Raw genomic sequence first — 27065 nt, 5'->3', positions numbered from 1 at the left:
CAAAACTATATGCCTCCTGGGGCACCTGGGTGGCTCAGTCGGTAAAGCATCTGCCTTCGGCTCAGGTCATGATCCCAGTGTCCTGGAATCGAGCGCCGCATCGGGGCTGCTTCTCCCTCTCCCTCTGCCTGCTGCTCCCTCTCCCTCTGCCTGCTGCTCCCCCTGCTTGCGCTGTCTCTCTCTGTCAAATAAATAAATTAAATCTTAAAAAAAAAAAAAACAACTATATGCCTCCAACGTTCATAAACCTAACCACTACTCTGCTTCTTCCTGTGGTGCTCTTCGTATCATCCTACTATCTCAATACCTACTAAACTAGGTCTGGAATTTTTGACTTGAATCTTAGCCTCTCCATTCCTATTCTAATGTGATTTTCCAATCTATGTCACATTATATCCCATTCAACCAGATTTGTTCTGTTCTCTGACTCTGCCTAAAATCGAATTTCTCTCTACCTTTTTTAACACTCATTATACAGGATATATTTGGAACCTTTAATTTTTCCAGATGTCTTCTCTGAACATTCCACATGGATGTGGTCTTTTAGTATCTGGAATTCCTATAATATTTTATTTCTCTCTTATGCAGTATATAATGAAATACACTACTACTGGAGTTTCTGGATACCTAAAATGATATTTTATCTACACTTTTTTTTTTCTAATTACTAAGTTTTTTCAGGTGAATGACTGAAACATGTAGTTTGCAGAAGGCAACTCAGTGCTTTGCCTATACAAATACTGCTTCAATATCCAGTTCTAGATCATCTTAGGGGGTTCTAATCCCAGTTGTGCCAGTTACTATCTTTGTGACTTTGAGACGTTACTAAAACCCTCTGTATCTGGGATTAATCTCTACAATGGAATGAATAATACTAACTCAGCAGCCCATTGCATGGGCTGAATGGAGAAAAATACGTGTAAAGCACTCAGAGCAATATCCAACACATGATAAGTACTGATAACAGTTACAATTATTAAAAATGAATCAAAACACTGGCTATAGCAATATGGTTAGTTAAAATTTTCTCTACCTATATGTGAATTTTCTTTTTCCTATCATAGACTTACCTTATTCTAACATTAATAAAAACAAAGCAAATTTGGGAATACCAAGTTTTTATTAGTCAGTGTATATGGAGAAAATCTTGCTTTGTCATTTGCATGGTTTAATCTTCCTTCACATAGCAAATCAGAGAGTTTGACTAAAGTTTACTAAGGGTTAGCAACTATACATTCTCATATGCAGTTTTTCCATTTCTTAGAATTCTTCAAAAGTATTTGAGCTAATTTGCTTAGCAACTTTGCAGTATCAGGTGTGACTCCAATAAGGGACACTCTGCCACTAAACATCCCAAAGGGGTATTTTTTTTTTCTGTTGCTTGGTTATCTCCCTGTCCCTGTAGGATCCTGAAAGCACTCCCTCAAATATCTCAAATATGACTGTTATTTTTCTGACTTCAGTTTGGCAAAATAATTCATACTTATCATATCTGCTCCCCCCAGATCCTATTCTCAAGACATCTGACCCCAGGTTGTTAACCTCATTCAGAAATTAGATTGTTCCCTGTATTTGGTGGTTGGTGACCCTTATCCAGGATTTATTCTAGTTTTGATAGCCCAGTAATATTTATTTGGCAAGGACAGGCTTACCACCTCCCCTCAACATAAATATTGACCAAGTGTTGACAAAATAAACTGAAAAAACATGCATACATCACTTGAAAAGAGGAAATTTAACACAATAAACTAGCTGACATCTTATATAAAACTGAAATTATTTGATTGGTATAAGATTGTGCTTGTCAATGACTACATCAGTTAGGCAACAAATATACGTAGATGTGTCTAGTATGTTTTGTCAAAACGTTCCACATAAGAACACAATCCACGGTGCAGCACATTTGCTAATTAGTATTTCACTATTGAAAACTTAAAAAAAAAGATTTTCAAAAGTAATGATATAACATATAGAATTTAGGAAGTCATATTAATAATAAATTATTTAAATTTGTAAAATAATATATTAATTAAGTCATGAGTATTAGATGTAAACAGTGAATTAGCAAATATTCTCTTCCATTATGATTCTTACATTATGCATCTTTAGAGCCTCTTAGCCAGAGAAAGGTCCAGGATAAGATAGAATTGGGCAACAATATCTTCCCTGGGAGAGGCTCTACGTTGATAATCCTAAACAAAGACAAAACATAAACCTCTTTTTCTGACCTGAATTTCTCTCTTGTCTTAAAGGAATGTTTATCTGTGTGAAACTATCGTGCTATCTAGAACAGTTAACATAACTAAATGGAGCAATATTACATTCTTATTTCCCTTCACCTATTCAACAGTATCTGTCTAGGTCTGGGAGAGAGTATAAGAATATGAGAATAATTTAATTAGTGCTTACAATTCATGTCCATTCTCTATCACCACTACATTAAATGAGCACTCACCCTAGAGCAATCAATCACAAGATACCTTTATCAGTTCTTTCCATAACTGGCCAGAACAAAGGGTAATGTTCCTCTATATCAAAAAAGTTTAAAAAATATAACATAAAAAATAGAAAAAAACAGAAAAGTGTAAAGATACATAAAGTATAAAATGAAAGAGTGTAAACAATTTTCCCAAGACTTTTGAGTTCATTAATCCACAAATTTTGTGTACTTTTTAGTAACAGCTGCATTAATTCTGTTCTCCATGCTTGTGTTGTTTACACATTCAGCCCATCCTGCTGACTTCAGAACTTTAACTGTGCATGGAAAAAATAAATCTATTGTGCTTAGACCAGTCAACCTTACCAACCTTGTCAGCATATGGAACATAGGGACTTCAGAGAATTAGATACCAAATAGGAATAATAAGATGAGAAGTCTTAAAAGTTGGTAAAGATTTGGAATAAGGAGTTGGCAATTTCCTAAGGGCTAGGGGGTAGGAGGGGGAGCACAGTTAGCTGAGGGGCTGTAAGCACAGATAGGGATTGAAACATGAGTTTTGAGGAAAGCTCAGAAGAAGGAACAGGGGACTGTAGGGGATTGAGGGTGATATATCTATATTTTAATCCCTGTAACACATGGATATTACCTTATTTAGAAAAAAGTTTTACAGGTGTAATTAAGTAAAGGATCTTGGGAGAGCTGAAGAGATTACCCTTAATTATCCAAGAGGACACCTTAAATCCTATAATAAATGTCCTTATAAGTGAAAATCAGAGAGAGATTTGAGATAGACAGAAGAAGAGGTGGCAATATGACCAAACAGAGATCAGAGAGAGGCAGCCACAGTTAAGGAATACCAGGGCAGTCAAGAGAAGCTAGAAGAGGCAAAGAATGGATTTCCTCCAAGAGTCTCCATAAAGAACACAACCCTCCTAGAGTTGGGATTTGTACTCCCAGCCTCCAACACTGTGAAATACACTTATGTTGATATAAGCCACCCCATTTGAGGTTATTTGTTATGGCAGCCACAGGAAACTAACATAGGCACCATGTCAAGAAAATGTACTTCTCAATATTCCTGGTGTTCTATTAATGAGTCTTACCAATAGTTAGACAATGTTTCCATTTAGAGAAGAAAATGTGGAAAATTTTTTTGTTATTGAAACCAATATTGACAGATGAAAACTATGAACTAACATCATACAAACTTATGTACAATAAAATTTGATATCTGTTATTACCATAAACAAGGACATTGACCTTAAGCAAGACAAGTAAATTGCATAAGAAGAAGTTATAGGAAGTTAAAATAAACAGCAAAGGAAACAATTAACAAAATGAAAATGAACTTACACAATGGAAAAAATTTATGAACCATATATCTGATAAAGGATTAATATCAAAAATATATAAAGAACTTTTAGAGCCAATACCCAAAATACAAATAACTCAATTACAAAGGGGGCAAAAAAACTAAATAGGCACCTCTCAAATAGAAGAACTTTAAATGGCTAACAGATATATGAAAAAGTGTTCAATGTCACTAATTATCATGAAAATTAAAACCACAATGAGATATTATCTCACATCTGTCAGGATGGCTATTATCAAAAAAAAAAAAAAAACCAACAACAAACAAAAGAGAGCAAGTGTTAGCAAAGATGTAGACAAAAGAGAACCTTGCTGGTGAAATGTAAGTTAATATGGTCATTATAAAAAAACAACATGGAGGTTCTTCAAGAAATTAAAAATGTAACTACCATATGATCCAGCAATCCCACTTGTGAATATATATCCAAAGGATCTGAAATGAGGACTGCAAAGAGATATCTGCACTCCCATGCTCATTTCAGCTCTATTTATAATAGTCTAAACGTCCTTTGACAGATGAATGGATAAAGATACACAACAAAATATTATTCAATCATAAAGAAGAACACAATCCTGCCATATGTGATAACATGGATGTAGCTAGAGGACATTGTGCTAACTAAATAAGCAACACAGAAAGAGAAATACTGCATGACTTCATTTATATGTGGAATCTAAAATAGTTAAATTCATAGAAACAGAGTAGGATGGTGGTTGACAAGGGCTGAGGAGGGGAAAATGGGAAATCCTGGCCAAACCGTACAAAGTTTCAGTTACACAAGATCCATAAGGTCTAGAGATCTAATATACACCATAGTGAAGATAATTAACAGTATTGTATTGTATCCTTAAAATTTGTGAAGAGGATAGATCTTAACTTAAATCTTCTCAACATACACATGCAAAATGATAACTACGTGGAGGTGATAAATATGTTGATTAGCTTGATTGTGGTGGTTATTTCACAATGTGTACAGTATATATATCAAAATATCAAGTTGTACACCTTAAACATATACAACTTTCATTTGTCAAAGATATTTCAACAAAGATGTTAAGAAAAAGAAGCCATTCATTTCATTCCTATTCCATCTTCCTCATGGATTCTGATTATCTGTTTTTTTCTCACATTAACAAATTAATAATATTAAACCTACATTTTAGTGGAACTTAGAGAATACATGTATTTTTGACAAGAATTATTATTTGTTTTTGGAAAACTAGTAAAATTAAACAGAAGGAAAAATATGACTCAAAATAATTATAATAATAATAAGACTCCATATCTAATGGAAGATTTTAAGCTAGGATTAATTACAAAGTTGAAAAGAATCAGATTTCTACTGATTACTCTTAAAAGTGAATTAATAAGATACTTCAACATTTATATTTATCTGAGAAGTGTATTAATTTACCCTCACAGAATATGCCTTCCCCTCTCTACTATCTTCAAAATCCAGATCAAGCTTCATCTCTTCTCTGACATATTTCCAGCCTACTGCAGCCCACAGCAATCTCTCTCCTCTGAACTGATTAATTTGTACTACTTATTTTTTACTTAATAATTTTGTTCCTGTTGGTCAATTCACCTATGTTATCATTCAACAATTAAAATTAGAAAAAGGTCTAAAGACAATAGCTATTACAGAAAAAAATACATACTGCTAGGTGAGGTTTACAGTAGATAATAAAGCCAAAGGTCTGACTTATTCACAAGTTTGACTATTTTAAAGAAAACAACAACATGGTGGGGTTACTGTCATAACAAAACCTGTCCATGATCTGAGCTTTATAAATACCACTATGTAGAAGATAGCAGAGGCTCATAAAACAGAAAAGAAATGGCCTGAAAAGTATTCCTTATAAAAGCAACACATTTTATTAGCCATATCATCTTTTTGTTTTCAAAAACCTGTTCTGCTTTCCTGTGTTAACTTATTAATGTTAACAAATTAATGAATATATCTGTGCTCCAGTTTTCCCGTATGTAAAACAAGGAACATCACAGTATCCATTTTATAGTGTTTATATGTTCATTAAATAGCATATGCCTGAGTTATTGTAACTGTTCAGTACATATTTTTGATTGAATAATATTGTAAAACACTGCAAACAAAAAACATTTTTAAAAACTTTCTTTACATAACTCAGGCATTTCTTCATCCACATTACCACAATTGGTACTAGAAAGGTCAAATTCAATTAAAAATTACACCTGGACTATAGTAGACTAAATTCACTTTAGCTCAGAAAAGGGCCTATGTAACTTCCTTACTTCTTATCAATCATAAAATTCTTCCTCTAACTTGCAAAGAAGTCCATTAATCCAGTACCACAATCACACAACAGGTGTAATATTTTCCTTCATTACATTTCCTCTGAAATCAGCACATTTCTTAAATAAACATTGATCAATAACCACAGATCTGGATTCTGTTGTCTTTTCAACTGGTTCACATGAGATCTCTATCTTCCTTTACTACAGTTTGACAATGTGATGATTCTCATAAAAGCAGTTGCACTCTTAAGCAAGTCAGCTCAACAAAAGAAGTTGGTAAATCTTGGTTTGTCTTTGAGATATCCCAAGTGGGCCTTGAAAATTAGGATGTTGTCCTTAACAAAGCACTCCTGTGAGTGCTCCCATCCAGAATTATCACTATTACTCTATCAATTAGGGAAAAGTGGACAGAAAATTGAGTTCAAATTTGGAACAATGAATTGGTGGTTGGGGAAAAGAAGGACAAAAATGTCTACAAGGATGGGATGAAGACTATAAGAGTGACAAAAATGGTTAAGAAAGATATATTAAAAATGTGTCCAAGGCAAGCCATCTACTTAGGAATGTCGTAGAAGTATGATCATAGCATGCTCATCAAAATTATTTCCATACTTTCCCTTTGGCAACTCATATCCTGAAAGAACTTGTTCCAAGTGACCATCAAGGAAACATGCAAAATCTGAAAATCTGAAGGAATTTCCACACTGACTACTTCCACATAGACTAAAAAACTTTCATGGTGCTACACTCCAAATTTACATTTTAGAATTAAACTATACATTTACTTTGGGCAGGAAAGAAGAGGGAAAACACCACAGGAAAGGGAACTGAAAAATGAAAAGCTCAATAGTAAAGAAAACCAAAGATATTATAATAGAAATAATATAGAGAACAGTATCATAACTATGATATTGGATGAGATGCAATTAATTTTTTTAATGTTATTTTGATGAATTTTACAGGTAGTTTCTTCATTTACTTAAGCAGTCATTAAGTCAACAGCTATTTCCTAAGCATGTACTGTTTTTCAGGACTGGTATTTTTCTTTAAATGATGTAACTCTTATGCCAAGAACAAATTTATGGCATGTATGTATGTATGTGTATTTGTGTACATATATATATTTGTGATTTGCAATATATATTGCGATATATATCTACATAAATTTTTAAATGGTTTCAAATTTTATCTTAAAATAAGTTGTTTCCAGAAATGAAATTTAAGGCATTTATCTTTTTTTAAATTATAAATTATAATAAAACCAAAATATAGCCCAGGGTATTTATGACACTTAAAGAAAATCCAAACTACATTTGTGTGTTTATATTCATCTGCCCTAGAGGTTTAAAGTGATAAATGGTGAGTAGAATGCATGAATTCACATATTAAAGGTATTCAAGTATAAACTGACACAATCGAGCATGCTGTCTCTGGCTCAGTAAGCACAGAAACAGTATTTAGAAACCTAGAGTGAACCATGACAGTAATATCCCAAAAACTGGGTCACTGGAAACTGTGTCTTTAAACTGCAAAGATGTGTCTCTCCATTTATTCTAAACTAAGTAACTTGATATTAGATTCAGATTGCTACCCCCCTCAGTGATACTAGGATGGGTTAACCACTGAGACCTTAATTATCTTGCATATGAGAAAATAAGTGTTGTATTAGCAAAGTATAGCATTTATAGTTTTTTTTTTAATTCTAGCATTTTTCCAGTCCAGAGTTGCTGCTTCATGACAAAACTATTCTTCGAAGTTTAAAAGATTTAAGTACATCTTTACACATCTAACAATACTAAACAAAAACATAATCTCTCCCTGTTTCTGTCTCTCTCTCTCTCTCTCTCTCAAATCGAAGTTTAACCATCTCTGTATTTGTAGAGTCCGTCCCCCCTTGCCCATTTGAGACAGTTTAAAATGATCACATTTCATTTAGTATATTTTGGATGACCTCAACCCTCACAAATTATACATTACATCAACTTGATTAGCCTTATAAACTGGATACTAAAAAACAATTTTCATTAATAAAGGAACTTTGTTGATGTGTTTTTAAAATTCCATCATTTTACAATAGCAAATTTTAAATATCTATATTTGGCTATATGTTGTGGCAACAGTTAGGTAAAATGATCATATGATATTTTATATATATATATATATATATATATAAACCTTTTTATATAACACACACACACACATATATATAAAATCTTTTTAAGAATACAGTTTTAATCTGAGTGGAATTAAATGAAATAGAGACTAAAAAGAAAATTACAAAGATCAATAAAACTAACAAAAAATTGTCAAAGCTTTAGCTAGACTCACCAAGAAAAACAAAGAGAAGGAGCCCAGATAAAATCAGAAATGAATGAGAAGTTACAACTGACACTACAGAAATATAAAGGATCATAAAACTACTATGAAAAATTATATGCCAAGAAATTGGACAACCTAGAACAAATCAATAAATTCCTAAAAGTTTATAATCTTCCAAGACTGAATCATGAAGAAATAGAAAATTTGATAGACCAATTACTAGTAAGGAGATTGAATCAGTAATAAAAAACTTCCCAAAAAACAAAAGTCCAGGAGGATATGGCTTCACAGGTGAATTCTACCAAGCAAAGAAGATATAATACCCATCTTTCTCAAAATCTTCCAAAAAAACTAAAGAGGAGGAAAAGCTTCCAAATACATTTCTGAGGCCAGCATTACCCCAATGCCAAAGCCAGACAAGGACAATATACAAAAAAAAGAAAATGACAGGTCAATATTCCTGATTAACATAGATTAAAAGCTCATCAACAAAATAAAAGCAAAGTAAATCAAAAAACACATTAAAACAATCACATGTTATGATTAAGTGGGATTTATTCCAGGGATGCAAGGATGGTTCAACATCTACAAATCAATCAACATGACATACCACATTGACAAAGTGAAGGAAAATAATCATATAATCTTCTCAATAGATGCAAAAAAGCTTTTGAAAAAATTCAACATCCATTTATGAAAAAAACTCTCAACAAAGTGGGTATGCAGGTAATGTACCTAACAGAATAAAGGCCATATATGGCAATCTGCAGCTAATATCTTATTCAATAGTGTAAGCTGAAAGCTCTTCTAAGATCAAGAACAAGACAAGGATGTATACTTTCCCCACTTTTGTTCAATACAGTGTTAGAAGTCCCAGCCACAGCAACCAGGCAAGAAAAAAGAGAAATAAAAGGCAGACACATTAGAAAGAAAGAAATAAAACTGTCACTATCTGCAGATGGATTATACTATATACAGAAAACCCAAAGGACTCCACCATTATAGTTAATAGATGAATTCAGTTAAATTCCAGAATATAAAATTAATATACAAAAATCTGTTGCATTTGATTCTCTACACTTATTATGAAGTGGCGTAAACATAAATCAAGAAAAAATCACATGTACAATCACATCAAAAAGAATAAAATACCTAGGAATAAATTTAACCAGAGGTAAAAGAACTGTACAATGAAAACTTTGACACTGATGAAAGAAATTGAAGACACAAATAAATGGAAAGATATTCCATGATCATGGATTGGAATAATTAGTATTGTAAAAATTTCTATACTACCTATAGCAATCTACAGATTCAATGAAATCCCTATCAAAAATTCCAATGACATTCTTTTCACAGAACTAAACAATAATTCTAAAATTTTTATAGAACCACAAAAGACCCAAAATAACCCAAAACAATCTTTCAACAGAAGAACAAAGCTGAGGTATCATGATGATCCCTGATTTCAAACTATACTAAAAATATATTCAAAGCAGTATGATACTGGCATAAGAACAGAAATAGACACACAAATAAATAGAATAAAGAGCACAGAAATAAACCCACCCATATATGGCCAATTAAGTTATGACAAAATAGGCAAGAATACATAATGGGAAAAGGACAATCTCTTCAATAGATGGTACTGACAACTATGTGCAAAAGAATGACACTAGGACATTATCTTACAACATATATAAAAATTAACTAAAGTGGATTAAAGACTTGAATGTAAGACCTGAAATTCTAAAACTCCTAGAAGAAAATATAGGTGGTAAGCTATTGACATCAGTCCTCAAAGGCAAGGGAAACAAAAGCAAAATTAAACAAATGGTACCACATTAAACTAAAAAGCTTCTGCCCGGTGAAGGAAATCATCAACAAAATGAAATGGCACAACCTACTGAATGGAAGAAGATATTTGAAAAACATATCTGATAAGGGGTTAATATCCAACATACATAAAGAACTTACACAACTCAATAACAAAAAAATCTGATTACAAATGGGCAGATGGTCGAAATAGACATTTTCTCAAAGACATACAGATGGCCAACAGGCACACGAAAACATGGGCGGCACCACTAATTATCAGGGAAATGCAAATCAAATCCACAATGAGATATCATCTCACACTTGTCAGAACAGCTATTATTACAAAGACGAGAAATAAAAAGTGTTGGTGAAGATGTGGAAAAAAAGGGAAGCTTCATGAACAATTGGTGGGAATGTAAACTGGTGCAGGCAATATGGAAACAGTATGGAGGCTCCGCAAAAAATTAAAAATAGAACTACCATATGATCCAGACCATATGATTCCACTACCAGATACCTATCCAAGGAAAACAAAAACACTAATTTGAAAAGATATATGCACCCTTATGTTCACTGGAGCATTATTTACAATAGGCAAGATATGGAAACATCAGCATCCATTGTTGGATGGATGAAGAAAATGTGGTGTATATGTACATACACACACACACACACTAAAATACCACTCAGCTCTAAAAAGGAATGATATTTTGCCATTTGTGATAACATAGATGAATCCTGAGGGTGTTATGCTAAGTGAAATAAGTCAGAAAGAGAAAGACAAATACCTCATGATTTCACTTATGTGTGGAGTTTAAAAAACAAAAAACAAAATCCAGACTAATAGATACAGAGAACAGATTGACGGTTGTCAATGGTAGAAAATGGGTGAAGGGAATTAAGAAGTAGAAACTTTCAGTTATAAAATAAATAAGTCATGCAGATGTAATGTACAGCATGGGGAATATGGTCAATAACAGTGTATTAACTTTGCAAGGTGACAGATGGTAGCTGGACCTATTACAGTGACTATCTCCTAATGTGTACAAATGTCAAATCACTATATTGTATACCTGAAACTAATATAATATTGTATGCCAATTATACCTCAATAAAAAAATAGACTATAAAAAAAAGTACAACTTTAAATAGCATAATATTTAGAAAAATCTATCTAATATTTTTTTTCTACATAATGGTTAGAATATTAATAGGTTCTGATATATATGTAATATTTATTAGCCATTAATACAATATTTTATTATTTTAATCATTTTTCACCAGTGAACAATATTGGACAACTAAAGTAATGAAGTATTAAGGATATGTAAGCATATAAGAGTTTTATTTCAACATACTATAAAATTTTACTAGTTGTATTGTCTTGGACAATTTATATAACCCCTCTGTGCCACAGTTTCATCCTCTAGGGATAATGTAAGAATCTACTACATTGAGTTGTGATAATTAAATAATAAAATATTTGTAAAACTTTTTGAATAATAGCTTATCTTTAATATAAAGCTTATCTTTAAGTTTTTATTTTTATTTATTTATTTTTTTTTTAAAGATTTTATTTATTTATCTGACAGAGAGAGACACAGCGAGAGAGAGAACACAAGCAGGGGGAGTGGGAGAGGGAGAAGCAGGCTTTCCACTGATCAGGGAGCCCGATGCGGGGCTCAATCCCAGGACCCTGGGATCATGACCTGAGCCGAAGGCAGACGCTTAACGACTGAGCCACCCAGGCACCCCTATCTTTAAGTTTTTAAAACTTAAAATTAAAAAAAAAAATTATCAGCACATCAAATCACTGTGCAGTGCTGAAATGCCCTAATAATAATAGCTAGGCTATCACTCACTCATATGTATACAACAATACAAAGCAAAAGTTCCTTAATCTTATATTTCCAATATCATTATAAGATTTCTGGAACAAATATATTCTTTTTAAAATGTCTTTTATACGTCCTACAGTGGGCAATATAATGCTGGTAAAGCAAATGTTTAATGAATTCCTATTGAAATGCACATTTTTATATATTTGAAAATTAACAGTGGGTCTTACTCTACTCTTATTTTTCTAAAAATGATATACCTCTAATCAATCGCTAAATGATATGCCTTAGTATATTAAAGAAAATACTTTAATAACATTATACAAAAGTATTAAATGCAATTAATAAAACATAAAGCCATATCTTTATTGAGAAAATTCAAAGATGGAATTGTTAAATTATCACTGAGCTTCTAGTGATAAAATATATTTTATGAATATATAAAATATATTCATTATTTTTTTCACCTTTATTGAGGTATAGTTAACACACAACAATTTTACATATTTAATATATACATTATGATGGAATTGAACATATGCGTATACTCATAATACCATCACCACAATGAAGACAGTAAACATACCTATCACCACCAAAATATTTCTGGGTCCACTTTTTTGTTCTTATGCATAAGAACACTTAACATGAGATATACCCTCCTAACAAGATTTTAAATGTACAGTAACATCCTGTTCATTTATTTTTGATGAGTACACATAACATTAACAGCCAGAACTTGAAATAGCTATTTATGAAACAGCTTTGAAAAGTAAGGTAAGATTTTCCAAAGATTAAAAAGTACCAATATTAAAAATATATATGTGTGTGGCACTTTCACTTCCAGTGAAGATAAGTCACAGGGACCATATTTAACAATACACTAAAACAACTAGAAACTGTACAAAATATATGAAAAAACAGTCTTAAATTTTTTGACATCAGGATATAAAGGACAGTGATACCTGGGGGACAAGAAACAAACAAGGTGAGCCCAACAACTGTCATAGCTTACAACCTAAAGAACACTTCTAGACCATGGTAAAGGACAGGAGACTGGACAGTCCAGCATACCCCCAAGTGACTCCTCCTTATGTACTCAGCAGAGTACTCATTAGTCTATGTGTGTGAGTACAGTATCTATAAAGCTGGAGACAGAAACACATGAAAGTTGTAGACATATCATTTACTAAGGTTTACTTAAGGCTGAGGCTATTGGCTATCTTAATACCAAAATGGAAAACCTTATAATAGGGCATTAACTACTTAGAAGAGTTTGCAAAAGAAGAGTAAACTTGAAAAAAGTGGCATTAGAAACTACTAAAAATGAAATACATAGAGAAAAAAAATAACTGAAAAAAATAGAGCATTAGTAACTCATAGGAAAACCAAGAAATCTATACTTATATAGTTGGAATCCACAAAGAAGGGAGGAGCAGTGCTGCCTGTTCCTGGCGTTTGAGGTGTTGGTGGGCAGGAATCAAGGATCAGGTAATTCAGTTCATTGAGCCAAGGTGGCAGGTTGTGAAGGACTGAATTCAGCTGGTTAGCAGATGTACTAAACCTGATATAAAAGAATTTCAGAAGACTGCCATGGCAACAGCAATAGGAGGTGCTATAATGGGATTCATTGGCTTTTTTTGTGAAGTTGATCTATATCCCTATTAATAACATCATTGTTGGTGGCTGAATATTTTTTAGAAGTTTTTCATCTTGGGAATTAGTGAACAAGTGAGTATTGGAGAAGTTCATGGAGTAAAAATTTGCCTATGTATTTTGTGTTTTTCTTTGTTTTCTTTCAAGATGTTTCATATTTCTAAATTAAAATTATTTCAAAATAAAAAAAGAAGACAGGAGCAGAAAAATATAATGGTTCATTTTTTCCCACATTTGATGAAAACTATAAACCCATGGATTCAAAAAACTTAACAAACCTCAAGTTCAAGAGATATGTGAAGAATCAGACCAAGGCACATCATAATCAAATTGCTAAAAACCAAGGAAAAGGAGAACATCTTAAAAACAAAGGGAAGAAAGATAAACATTGTATACAGAGGAACAAAGATAAAGAACAAGCTGATTTATCATCAGAAACAATGCAAGCCAGAAGACAATGGATCAACATTTTTAAAGTACTGAAAAAGAAACTGTCAACTAATGATTTTTTTTACCCAGTAAAAATAACATTCAAAAATAAAACTAAAGGGCGGAGCAAGATGGCGGAGGAGTAGGAGACCTGGATTTCGTCTCCTCTCAGGAATTCAGCTGGATAGGGATCAAACCATTCTGAACACCTACAAACTCAACAGGAGATCAAAGAAAAGAAGAGCAACAACTCTCTGAACAGAAAAGCGACCACTTTCTGGAAGGTAGGACGTGTGGAGAAGTGAATCCGAGGCGATATTCGGGAGGATAGACGGCGGGGGAGGGGCCTCCGTCAGCCGCTTCTGGCAAGTGATAGAGCCGCGGAGCACAAAGTCGGAACTCTTAGAAGTCTGCTCCGCTGAGGGACGTCACTCTGGTGGCGAAGTGGGGGGTGGAACCCTCGCGGGACAGTGTGGTCTCAGGACCCTCGGGGTCACAGAAAGACCGGGGGTGCCTGAGTGCGGCAGAGCTCCCAGGTATCGGAGCAGGGAAGCCGGCTGCAGAGACGGAGCCCAGGCGTGGGCTCTCAGCTGGGGGTTGCTAGAAACCGTGATCCGCGGCACAGTCGGGCCACTGCTCCTCCAGCAGGGACCCAACAAGCGGCAGATCCGGGGAGACTCACCTTCTTCCCCCGGGAGGAGAGGTGCGGGAGCGCACCACGGGGATCTGCTGGGTTTGGAGACTCCACCCGGGGTCGGGTGCCAGATAGAAAGGCGCGGTCACAGGCCGGGTGAGCGCGGAGTGTGGCCGGAGACCGGGGAGACGGGAGTGACTGACTGCTTTTCTCTGGGGCCTCGCTGAGGAGCGGGACCCCGAGTTCTCGGCTCCACCGGGGCGGAGACTGGGAGGCCGCCATTTTCACTCTCCGCCTCCAAAGCTGAACGGAAAGCTTGCAGGGAACAAAAGCTCCCGAGAGCAAACCCGAGCAGATTACTTAGCCCGGACCGGCAAGGGCGGGGCAATTTTGCCTCCGGCAAAGACATTTGGGAACCACGGCAACAGGCCCCTCCCCCAGAAGATCAGCGAGAACAGCCAGCCAAGACCAAGTTTACCGATCAATGAGAACGGCAGAACTCCAGCGCTAGGGGAACACTGCACATAGAATTCATGGCTTTTTTACCATGATTCTTTAGTCTTTCAAAGTTAATTATTTTTTTTAACTGTCTTTTTTTCTTTTTTCCTTTTTTCTTTTTTTTGAATTTTTCTTTTTCCCTTTTTCAACCAACATCTTATCAATCCCTTTTTAAAAAAAAAAAAAACATTTTTATTTTTCATTTTTAAAGTCATATTCTATCCCTTCATAGTAGTTACCCATATTTTTGGCATATATATATAAGTTGTTCTCTCTTTAAAATCTTGAGATAGTTTCTTCTAACAGATCAAAATATACTCTAAATCTCTAGTGTATGGTTTTTTTCTACTCCCCTGCCTGATCACATTCTCTCCCTTTTTTCTTTCTTTCTTTTTTTTTTTTTAAACCTCTTCTTTCTTTTTTCAAACAACTTATCAAATCCTTCTTTAAAATTTTTTATAATTTCCATCTTTACAGTCATATTCCATCCCTTCATCATATCAACCCTTATTTTTGTACATATATAAGTTTTTCTTTCTTTAAAATTTTGGGAGGGACTTTCTTTTAACAGACCAAAATACACCCAAAATCTAGTGTGTGGCACTGATCTATAATCCAGCCTGATCATATTTGATCACATTCTGTTTTTGTTTTTTTTTGTTTTGTTCTGCTTTTGTTTGTTTTTATCTTTATCTTTTTCTTTTTTCTTTTTTTCTTTCCTTTTCCTTTTTCTCTCTTTCCCTTTCTTTTCCCACTGCTTCAGGTCTTTTCTGATTTGTTTAGAGTATATTTTCTGGGGACGTTGTTACCCTGCTAGCATTTTGTTCTCTCATTAATCTATTCTCCTCTGCACAAAATGACAAGACGGAAAAAATCACCTCAACAAAAAGAACAAGAGGTAGTACCGACTGCCAGGGACCTACTCAATACGGACATTAGTACGATGTCAGATCTAGAGTTCAGAATCATCACTTTAAAGATACTAGCTGGGCTTGAAAAAAACATGGAAGTTATTAGAGAAACCCTTTCTGGAGAAGTAAAAGAACTAAAATCGAACCAAGTAGAAATCAAAAAGGCTATTAATGAGGTGCAATCAAATATGGGGGCGCTAACTGCTAGGCTAAATGAGGCAGAAGAAAGAATCAGTGAGATAGAAGACCAAATGATGGAAAATAAAGAAGCTGAGAAAAAGAGAGATAAACAACTACTGGATCACGAGGGCAGAATTCGAGAGATAAACGATACCATAAGACGAAACAACATTAGAATAATTGGGATCCCAGAAGAAGAAGAAAGAGAGAGAGGGGCAGAAGGTATAATGGAGCAAATTATAGCAGAGAACTTCACTAATTTGGGGAAGGAAACAGGCATCAAAATCCAGGAAGCACAGAGAACCCCTCTCAAAATCAATAAAAATAGGTCAACACCCCGACATCTAATAGTAAAACTTACGAGTCTCAGAGACAAAGAGAAAATCCTGAAAGCAGCTCGGGAGAAGAGATATGTAACCTACAATGGTAGAAACATTAGATTGGCAACAGACTTATCCACAGAGACCTGGCAGGCCAGAAAGGACTGGCAGGACATATTCAGAGCACTAAATGAGAAAAATATGCAGCCAAGAATACTATATCCAGCTAGGCTGTCATTGAAAATTGAAGGAGAGATAAAAAGCTTCCAGGACAAACAAAAACTAAAGGAATTTGCAAACACGAAACCAGCCCTACAACAAATATTGAAAGGGGTCCTCTAAGCAAAGAGAGAGCCTAAAAGCAACATAGACCAGAAAGGAACACAAACAATATACAGTAATAGTCACTTTACAGGCAATACAATGGCACTGAACTCCTATCTTTCAATAGTTACCCTGAATGTAAATGGGCTAAATGCCCCAATCAAAAGACACAGGCTATCAGATTGGATTAAAAAACAAGACCCATCGATATGCTGTCTGCAAGAGACTCATTTTAGACCCAAAGACACCCCCAGATTGAAAGTGAGGGGGTGGAAAACCATTTACCATGCTAATGGACACCAAAAGAAAGCTGGGGTGGCAATCCTTATATCAGACAAATTAGATTTTAAACCAAAGACTGTAATAAGAGATGAGGAAGGACACTATATCATACTTAAAGGGTCTATCCAACAAGAAGATCTAACAATTGTAAATATCTATGCCCCTAACATGGGAGCAGCCAATTATATAAGGCAATTAATAACAAAAGCAAAGAAACACATCGACAACAATACAATAATAGTGGGGGACTTTAACACCCCCCTCACTGAAATGGACAGATCGTCTCAGCAAAAGATCAACAAGGAAATAAAGACTTTAAATGACACACTGGACCAAATGGACTTCACAGACATATTCAGAACATTCCATCCCAAAGCAACAGAATACACATTCTTCTCTAGTGCCCATGGAACATTCTCCAGAATAGATCACATCCTAGGTCATAAATCAGGTCTCAACCGGTACCAGAAGATTGGGATCATCCCCTGCCTATTTTCAGACCACAATGCTTTGAAACTAGAACTCAATCACAAGAGGAAAGTCGGAAAGAACTCAAATACATGGAGGCTAAAGAGCATCCTACTGAAGAATGAATGGGTCAACCAGGAAATTAAAGAAGAATTAAAAAAATTCATGGAAACCAATGAAAATGAAAACACAACTATTCAAAATCTTTGGGATACAGCAAAGGCAGTCCTAAGAGGAAAGTATATAGCAATACAAGCCTTTCTCAAGAAACAAGAAAGGTCTCAAGTACACAACCTAACCCTACACCTAAAGGAGCTGGAGAAAGAACAGCAAATAAAGCCTAAACCCAGCAGGAGAAGAGAAATAATAAAGATCAGAGCAGAAATCAATGAAATAGAAACCAAAAGAACAGTAGAACAGATCAACGAAACTAGGAGCTGATTCTTTGAAAGAATTAACAAGATTGATAAGCCCCTGGCCAGACTTATCAAAAAGAAAAGAGAAATGACCCAAATCAACAAAATCATGAATGAAAGAGGAGAAATCACAACCAACACCAAAGAAATACAAACAATTATAAGAACATATTATGAGCAACTCTATGCCAACAAATTAGATAACCTGGAAGTAATGGATGCATTCCTAGAGATGTATCAACTACCAAAACTGAACCAGGAAGAAATAGAACACCTGAACAGACCTATAACCACTAAGGAAATAGAAGCAGTCATCAAAAATCTCCCAAAACACAAAAGCCCAGGGCCAGATGGCTTCCCAGGGGAATTCTACCAAACATTTCAAGAAGAATTAATACCTATCCTTCTGAAACTGTTCCAAAAAATAGAAATGGAAGGAAAACTTCCAAACTCATTTTATGAGGCCAGCATTACCTTGATCCCAAAACCAGACAAAGACCCCATCAAAAAGGAGAATTACAGACCAATATCCCTGATGAACATGGATGCAAAAATTCTCACCAAAATACTAGCCAATAGGATCCAACAGTACATTAAAAGGATTATTCACCACGACCAAGTCGGATTTATCCCTGGGCTGCAAGGTTGGTTCAACATCCGCAAATCAATCAACGTGATACAATACATTAACAAAAGAAAAAACAAGAATCACATGATCCTCTCAATAGATGCAGAAAAAGCATTTGACAAAGTACAGCATCCTTTCTTGATCAAAACTCTTCAGAGTATAGGGATAGAGGGTACATACCTCAATATCATAAAAGCCATCTATGAAAAACCTACAGCGAATATCATTCTCAATGGGGAAAAACTGAGAGCTTTCCCCCTAAGGTCAGGAACGCAGCAGGGATGTCCACTATCACCACTGCTATTCAACATAGTATTGGAAGTCCTAGCCACAGCAATCAGACAACAAAAAGAAATCAAAGGCATCCAAATCGGCAAAGAAGAAGTCAAACTCTCACTCTTTGCAGATGATATGATACTTTATGTGGAAAATCCCAAAGACTCCACCCCAAAACTGCTAGAACTCATACAGGAATTCAGTCAAGTGGCAGGATATAAAATCAATGCACAGAAGTCAGTGGCATTCCTATACACCAACAAGTCAGAAGAAAGAGAAATTAAGGAGTCGATCCCATTTACAATTGCACCCAAAACCATAAGATACCTAGGAATAAATCTAACCAAAGAGGCAAAGGATCTGTACTCAGAAAACTATAAAATACTCATGAAAGAAATTGAGGAAGACACAAAGAAATGGAAAAACGTTCCATGCTCATGGATTGGAAGAACAAATATTGTGAAGATGTCAATCCTACCTAGAGCAATCTACACATTCAATGCAATCCCCATCAAAATACCATCCACTTTCTTCAAAGAAATGGAACAAATCATCCTAAAATTTGTATGGAACCAGAAAAGACCCCGCATAGCCAGAGGAATGTTGAAAAAGAAAAGCAAAGCTGGCGGCATCACAATTCCAGACTTCCAGCTCTACTACAAAGCTGTCATCATCAAGACAGTATGGTACTGGCACAAAAACAGACACATAGATCAATGGAACAGAATAGAGAGCCCAGAAATGGACCCTCAACTCTATGGTCAACTAATCTTTGACAAAGCAGGGAAGAATGTCCAATGGAAAAAAGACAGTCTCTTCAACAAATGGTGTTGGGAAAATTGGACAGCCACATGCAGAAGAATGAAACTGGACCATTTCCTTACACCACACACAAAAATAGACTCCAAATGGTTGAAAGACCTCAATGTGAGACAGGAGTCCATCAAAATCCTAAAGGAGAACACAGGTAGCAACCTCTTCGACCTCAGCCGCAGCAACTTCTTCCTAGAAACATCGCCAAAGGCAAGGGAAGCAAGGGCAAAAATGAACTATTGGGACTTCATCAAGATAAAAAGCTTTTGCAAAGCAAAGGAAACAGTCAACAAAACCAAAAGACAACTGACAGAATGGGAGAAGATATTTGCAAATGACATATCAGATAAAGGGCTAGTATCCAAAATCTATAAAGAACTCATCAAACTCAACACCCAAAGAACAAAGAATCCAATCAAGAAATGTGCAGAAGACATGAACAGACATTTTTCCAAAGAAGACATCCAAATGGCCAACAGACACATGAAAAAGTGTTCAATATCGCTCGGCATCAGGGAAATCCAAATCAAAACCTCAATGAGATACCACCTCACACCAGTCAGAATGGCTAAAATTAACAAGTCAGGAAATGACAGATGTTGGCGGGGATGCGGAGAAAGGGGAACCCTCCTACACTGTTGGTGGGAATGCAAGCTGGTGCAGCCACTCTGGAAAACAGTATGGAGGTTCCTCAAAAAGTTGAAAATAGAGCTACCATATGATCCAGCAATTGCACTACTGGGTATTTACCCCAAAGATACAAAAGTAGGGACCCGAAAGGCTACGTGCACCCCGATGTTTATAGCAGCAATGTCCACAATAGCCAAACTGTGGAAAGAGCCAAGATGTCCATCAACAGATGAATGGATAAAGAAGATGTGGTATATATATACAATGGAATATTATGCAGCCATCAAAAGGAATAAGATCTTGCCATTTGCAACGACATGGATGGAACTGGAGGGTATTATGCTGAGCGAAATAAGTCAAACAGAGAAAGACATGTATCATATGACCTCACTGATATGAGGAATTCTTAGTCTCAGGAAACAAACTGAGGGTTGCTGGAGTGGGGGGTGGGGTGGGAGGGATGGGGTGACTGGGTGATGGACACTGGGGAGGGTATGTGTTCTGGTAAGCGCTGTGAATTGTGCAAGACTGTTGAATCTCAGATCTGTACCTCTGAAACAAATAATGCAATATATGTTAAGAAAGAAAAAAAGAAGAAGAAGAATGTAGCAGTAGGGGAAGAATGAAGGGGGGGGAATCGGAGGGGGAGAAGAACCATGAGAGACGATGGACTCTGAAAAACAAACTGAGGGTTCTAGAGGGGAGGGGGTTGGGAGGATGGGTTAGCCTGGTGATGGGTATTGAGGAGGGCACGTTCTGCATGGGGCACTGGGTGTTATGCACAAACAATGAATCATGGAACACTAAATCTAAAACTAATGATGTAATGTATGGGGATTAACATAACAATAAAAAAATTAAAAAAAAAAAAAAAGAAAGTAACACTAAATTCAGATCTGTAGGCAAGATAAACAATGGAAATATTTCTATTCTTTTCTCTATACCAAATTATATCATTTTTATAATGGGAACATGGGTCTGGGAACATTTTCTACTTGGAAATTGGCAGAAAGTAAATAAAAATAATCTAATCTTCAAAAAAAAAAAAATAAAAAAAAATAAAAATAAAATCAAGACATTATATACAAAAGATTTAAAAATTAATCACCAGGCAGACCTACAGGTATAAAGAGAATGATCCAAATATAAGTATGGACTGGCACAAGCGAATGAAGAGCCTTAGGAATGAAAAATATGTGGATAAATATAACATATATTTCATATTAAAGGTCTTTATAACACAATTGACTAAAGAGAAAAATAATGATGTAGTGTGGGGTTTTAACATATCCAGAAGTAAAATATATGGCAACAATAACACACAGGCCATGAAAGAAGAAACGGGGGAACAATGATATCAGATTTCTATACTATTTTAAAGAGCTGTAATATCACCTGAAGGTTAATTCTGATAAGTTAAATATGAATACTATTAAATCCTAAAGCAACCTCTAAAATAATACAATAAAGTCAATAAATAAGTCAACCAAAAGGCAACAAAGAATCAAAACAAATGCTCAATTAATCCAAAAGGAAGCAAAACAAGAAAACAAAGACAAACAGAAAAGAAATAGCAGGATGGTAGATTTAAATTCAATCATATCAAAACCACTTTAAATACAAATGATCTTAACCAAATTAAAAGACAGAAACATTTAGATTGGATTAAGATTTTTATTTTTTATTTTTTTTAAAGATTTTATTTATTTATTTGTCAGAGAGAGAGTGCACAAGCAGGGGGAGCTGCAGGCAGTGGGAGAAACAGGCTTCCTGCTGAGCAAGGAGCCTGATGCCAGGCTGGATCCCAGGACCATGAGGATCATGACCTGAGCTGAAGGCAGATGCTTTACCAACTGAGCCACCCAAGCACCCTGGATTAAGAGTTTTAAAAAGCAACATCCAATTATATGCTGCTTATAAGACATATACTTTAAACACAAAAATACAAATATGTTATAATAAAAGAATGGAAAACAAGATACTGTGCTTGTGCTAATCAAAGCAAAACTGGATTGACTATATTAATATCAGGCAAAGTAAATTTCTGAACAAAGAATATTACCTTTCCTGAGCAAATTATTATTACCAGATATAGAGAAGACCATCTCACAGTGATTAAAGGGGGCAATGCAGGAGAACAAAAAATTGTAAATATTTAACAACAGATCTGCAAAAACACATACAACAAAACCAGACTGGACTTCAAAGAGAAGAAGACAATTCTACAATTATAGAAAGAAATCTCAACACCTCTCTCACAATAATTGATAGAACATACATACAGGAATTCAATAAAGATGTAAAAGATTTGAACATCACTGTTACCCAAACTGACACTATTGATAATTATAGAGCACATCAACGAACAACAGCACAACACACATTCCTGTCAAGTTAATACAGAACCTTTACCATGACAGACCAATTCTAGGTTAAAATTCTGAGGAACCTAGAAATAAAAGGAAAATGCCTGAACCTGAAAACACCATGTATGAAAAATCTACAGCTAATATTATACTTAATGGTGATGACTGTTAAGATCAGGAACATGTCTGGGACACCTGGGTGGCTCAGTCGGTTAAGCATCTGCCTTCGGCTCAGGTCATGATCCCAGGGTCCTGGGATCAAGTCCCGCATCAGGCTCCTTCCTCAGTGGGGAGCCTGCTTCTCCCTCTGCCTGCTGCTCTCCCTGCTTGTGTGCTCTCTCTCTCTTGCTCACTCTGTCTCTCAAATAAATAAATAAAATCTTTAAAAAAAAAAAGATCAGGAACATGTCAAGAATGTTCACTCTCATCACTTCCATTCAACATTGTCCTAGAGATATTAGCTGATCCAATAAACCAGAAAAAATGTCATCCAAAATTGAAGAAATAAAATTTGATTTACCAGTAGATGATATGATTATCATCTATGAAGAAAATCCAACAGAATCCACACAAAAGCCACTAGAACTAAAAAGTTTTTGCAAGGTTTCAGGATACAAGGTTGAACAGATCAAAGAGACAAACTGATCAACATCATTAGTCATTAGAGAAATGCAAATTAAAACCACAACGAGACACTACTATGCACATGTTTCAATGTCTAAAATATTTTTTTTAATGACACATAAAGCATTGCTGAAGATGTAGAACAATTGGGACTCTCATATACTACCAGTGAGTGAGTAAAATGGTATAACTATTTTAGAAAACAAATTGGCAGTTTTTTAAAAGTTAAACATATATTTATTATATATAAACCAGCTGTTCCACTTCTAAGTCTTTACCCAAAATTTATAAAAGCATATATCCATACAAAGACTTGAATAATAATGGTCATAGAGGCTTAATTTCTAATAATTAAAAACTAGAAACAATCCAAATGCCCAGCAATTTATGAATAGGTAAAAAAAAAAAAAAGTCAATGTATATTCATATGATGGACTACTACTCAGCAATAAAAAAAAACAATGAACTACTGATAAACCCTGAAATATAGATGCCATAATATTATGGCTGAGTTAAAGAAGCAAGACCAAAATGGAATATATAGTGTATGATTCCATATATAGAAGTCTAGAAAATGCAAACTAATGTAGTGACAAGATAATCCACATTTGCCTGGGGCTGGAGTTTGCAAACAGGAAATGTGGGAGGGAGGAACTACAAAGAAGCAAATGAGAATTGATGTGGGGGAGATAATCATTATCTTGATGGTTATTATGGTTCATACATACAACAAATGTACAAATTGTACAATTTAAATATGTACAGTTTACTGTATGTCATGTATATCATGATAAAGCTGTTAAAATGCACATGTAAATTATTTTGACTGATTCTGTTGGTCATTTATGACTGTTGCAAAAATCTTACCAGTTAGAGTTAAAAAAAATCCACCTGACACCTGAAAAAAAAAAAAAAACCCACAAATGTTACAACTATCTTCATATTATGCAGCATGGCATGGAAGAAAGCAGAGCAGGTAAAAACATAGGAGATCTGTGTTCTAGTTCTGGTTTTGTAATGGACTGGCTCACTGACTACGGTTAAATCACTGAACCATTCAAGCCTTCAGTTTACTCACCTATAAAGTGAAAGGGCTGTACAAGATCATTGGTCCTCAGCCTTGTCTGGATTTATGGAACATTTTGGAGTACTGGTTTTTAGGACTGGGCAACTGGAGGAATTAAAGAATCACCAACAAAATTCTTTGTAGATCAACAATAATTAAAGCACAATCCTTCCTTATTCCAATACCACACAGTAATTTTTAAACAATCTACACTGAACATTCCATCTCCTTGCCTTTCTACTGTGTCATTTTGCCCTTATATTGCTCTGTTATATACACAAATGGTAAAGTTCTCATATGTTCCAGGAAATATGTTTTCTTTCCTTGAAACTGTCTTGACCTTACCATTGCATTTTGCTATTTACTGCCAGGATTTGTGCCCAATGCAACAACATACTACACATTTACTTAAAAGATGTTCTAGGAATACTGTACATGGAGAGTATTAATTAACAAAATTGAAGTATATGTTTCTCAAAATTGAACAGTATTCCAGTGAAGCAGTGAATACCACTGATTTACATAATCTGAAAGGTCTGTTTCAGATCACTATTTTAAATCTGTAAAATTTGAAAAATCTTATCGATCATTCTTGTTTGATGCTTTAGAGATAATGTCTATATGCTATGAGTCACAGCTAACACACAATAAGTGTAAATTCTGCTCACCTATGAGACACTAGTAGTTTTGTAATTCTGAACTATCTTAGCCAATTTTTGCTTAAAGACCCTTTTTCTCTTTCTAATACATTTCAGTTTGGGATAAGACTTTATTCCGTGGTTAGGCGTGGCAAACCTCTAAGAATTCCAGCCAATTCTTTATACTTAGAAAGACTGCATAAATAATAGTCCCTATTAAAGAGGGATGAGGGCTTCCTTTGACAATACTGAAATAAATTTGTCTCTCTCTTTTTCAAAAACAAATAAGGGTTGCATTACTTTAAAGCTTAATTATTGGTATTATTTTTAAAAACCAAATGGTATTATTTTTTAAGTCAAAATATTGAATTACTCTTGGGCCACATTTGAGGAGTTATTTTTCTACTGGAGGTTAAAGTTAAAGCGAAAAATATTTGCCTCCCTCTCCCTATCTTTTTGGAAGTTTTATTTGGAAGTTTTCATTTTTAAGCTGATAAAGAAGAGAGAAATTTAGTATTCAGGGAAAATTGTCTCCTAAACTCAAGGTCCACATCCAATTATAACTTAGGATACTTAGAGCCTTTAGAAATGCCAATAACCTTATTTGGGTTAAAATATTTGGCACTTGTGTTTATAAACGCCTTCTAAGCAAAATTTTAATATATCTATGACATTATCTCTGCTTTCAGTAAGTTTGGAATATATTATGAACTAAATATTTTGTGTATATATAATGTTATCTCCTAGACTATAATGAAACCAGTGTCTCCTTAATTTATTAATATAACTACATTTTCAAATTTTATTTTTTTTAAAGATTTTATTTATTTATTTATTTGAGAGAGAGAATGAGAGAGAGAGCTTGAGATGGGGGAGGGTCAGAGGGAGAAGCAGACTCCCCGCTGAGCAGGGAGCCCGATGCGGGACTCAATCCCGGGACTCCAGGATCATGACCTGAGCCGAAGGCAGTCGCTTAACCAACTGAGCCACTCAGGTGCCCCTCAAATTTTATTCTTATTAAAGTAATTTTAGCCCTTATTATTGTGAAAATACTTCAGAGAGCAATGAACTCTTCTCTATGACTAAGCCTTCTTAGGTTTGCTTTATTACCACCAAACATCTCTCATTAACTCTTATTTTTAATCATGCCTTCAAAAAAACAAAAATTAAGGGGACCTCAAAGCTGATGAATTTGGAGTTACTCTCTAAGATTTTGTATTTTTGTTGTGGTTTTGGTTTTCATTTCTTTTGTTTGGTTTTGCTGTTTGCGTGTGCCTTTTTCCTGTAACTCTTCTCCTGACCCAGTATCAATTTGTCCAACCCCCTTCTCATTGGGTTGTCCCAATACTGGAAGTGGATGCTATAACAAAAAACAAGCCTTTCATTCTCTTACAACTGTTTTTGGAAATAGAATGTAAAATAACTGGAAACTAAAGAAAATATTTTCAAAGGAATAAGTCTCTTTGGTTAGGAATTCTCCCAATTGGTTAATATATAACCAAATATTTTGGGTAAGTGGAGCTTCTAAAGTACATTAGGTAGTGGACATGGGCTTTGATAGAACTAGGATCCAGTCCAAGTTCTTCAACTACTAGCTGATTGACTTCGGTAGAGTCGTTTCATTTCGCTAAATTTTAATGTTCTGACCTCAAAACTTGAGCAAATTATAACTATTCAAGGTGGTTATTGAAAACTTATTATTACCCAATGATGAAAGCCTTTAAATGATAACTGCTATATAATAAACACTCAATAAATGTTAAATAACAATATTTTTGCATCTAGCTCCAGAACATGGTAACAATGCTTGTAGTATATAAGTATATTTTAGTTTGTATTGGG

The 27065-nt window shown here is 34.9% G+C and overlaps 1 protein-coding gene and 1 pseudogene across 2 annotated transcripts in view; one reads left to right on the top strand and one right to left on the bottom strand.

Annotated features, from left to right (window-relative positions):
• GRID2 (glutamate ionotropic receptor delta type subunit 2) overlaps positions 1-27065 on the bottom strand; it is a 1423646-nt gene that overhangs the window by 1244394 nt on the left and 152187 nt on the right. The window lies entirely within an intron of this gene.
• Positions 11184-13754, top strand: LOC118542484 (protein transport protein Sec61 subunit gamma pseudogene; annotated as a pseudogene).

This window comes from Halichoerus grypus, chromosome 3 (genome assembly GCF_964656455.1).
Source record: "Halichoerus grypus chromosome 3, mHalGry1.hap1.1, whole genome shotgun sequence".
Lineage (NCBI taxonomy): Eukaryota > Metazoa > Chordata > Mammalia > Carnivora > Phocidae > Halichoerus > Halichoerus grypus.
Note: the sequence above shows the minus strand (reverse complement) of the source record. Positions and strands in the feature narration are given on the sequence as shown.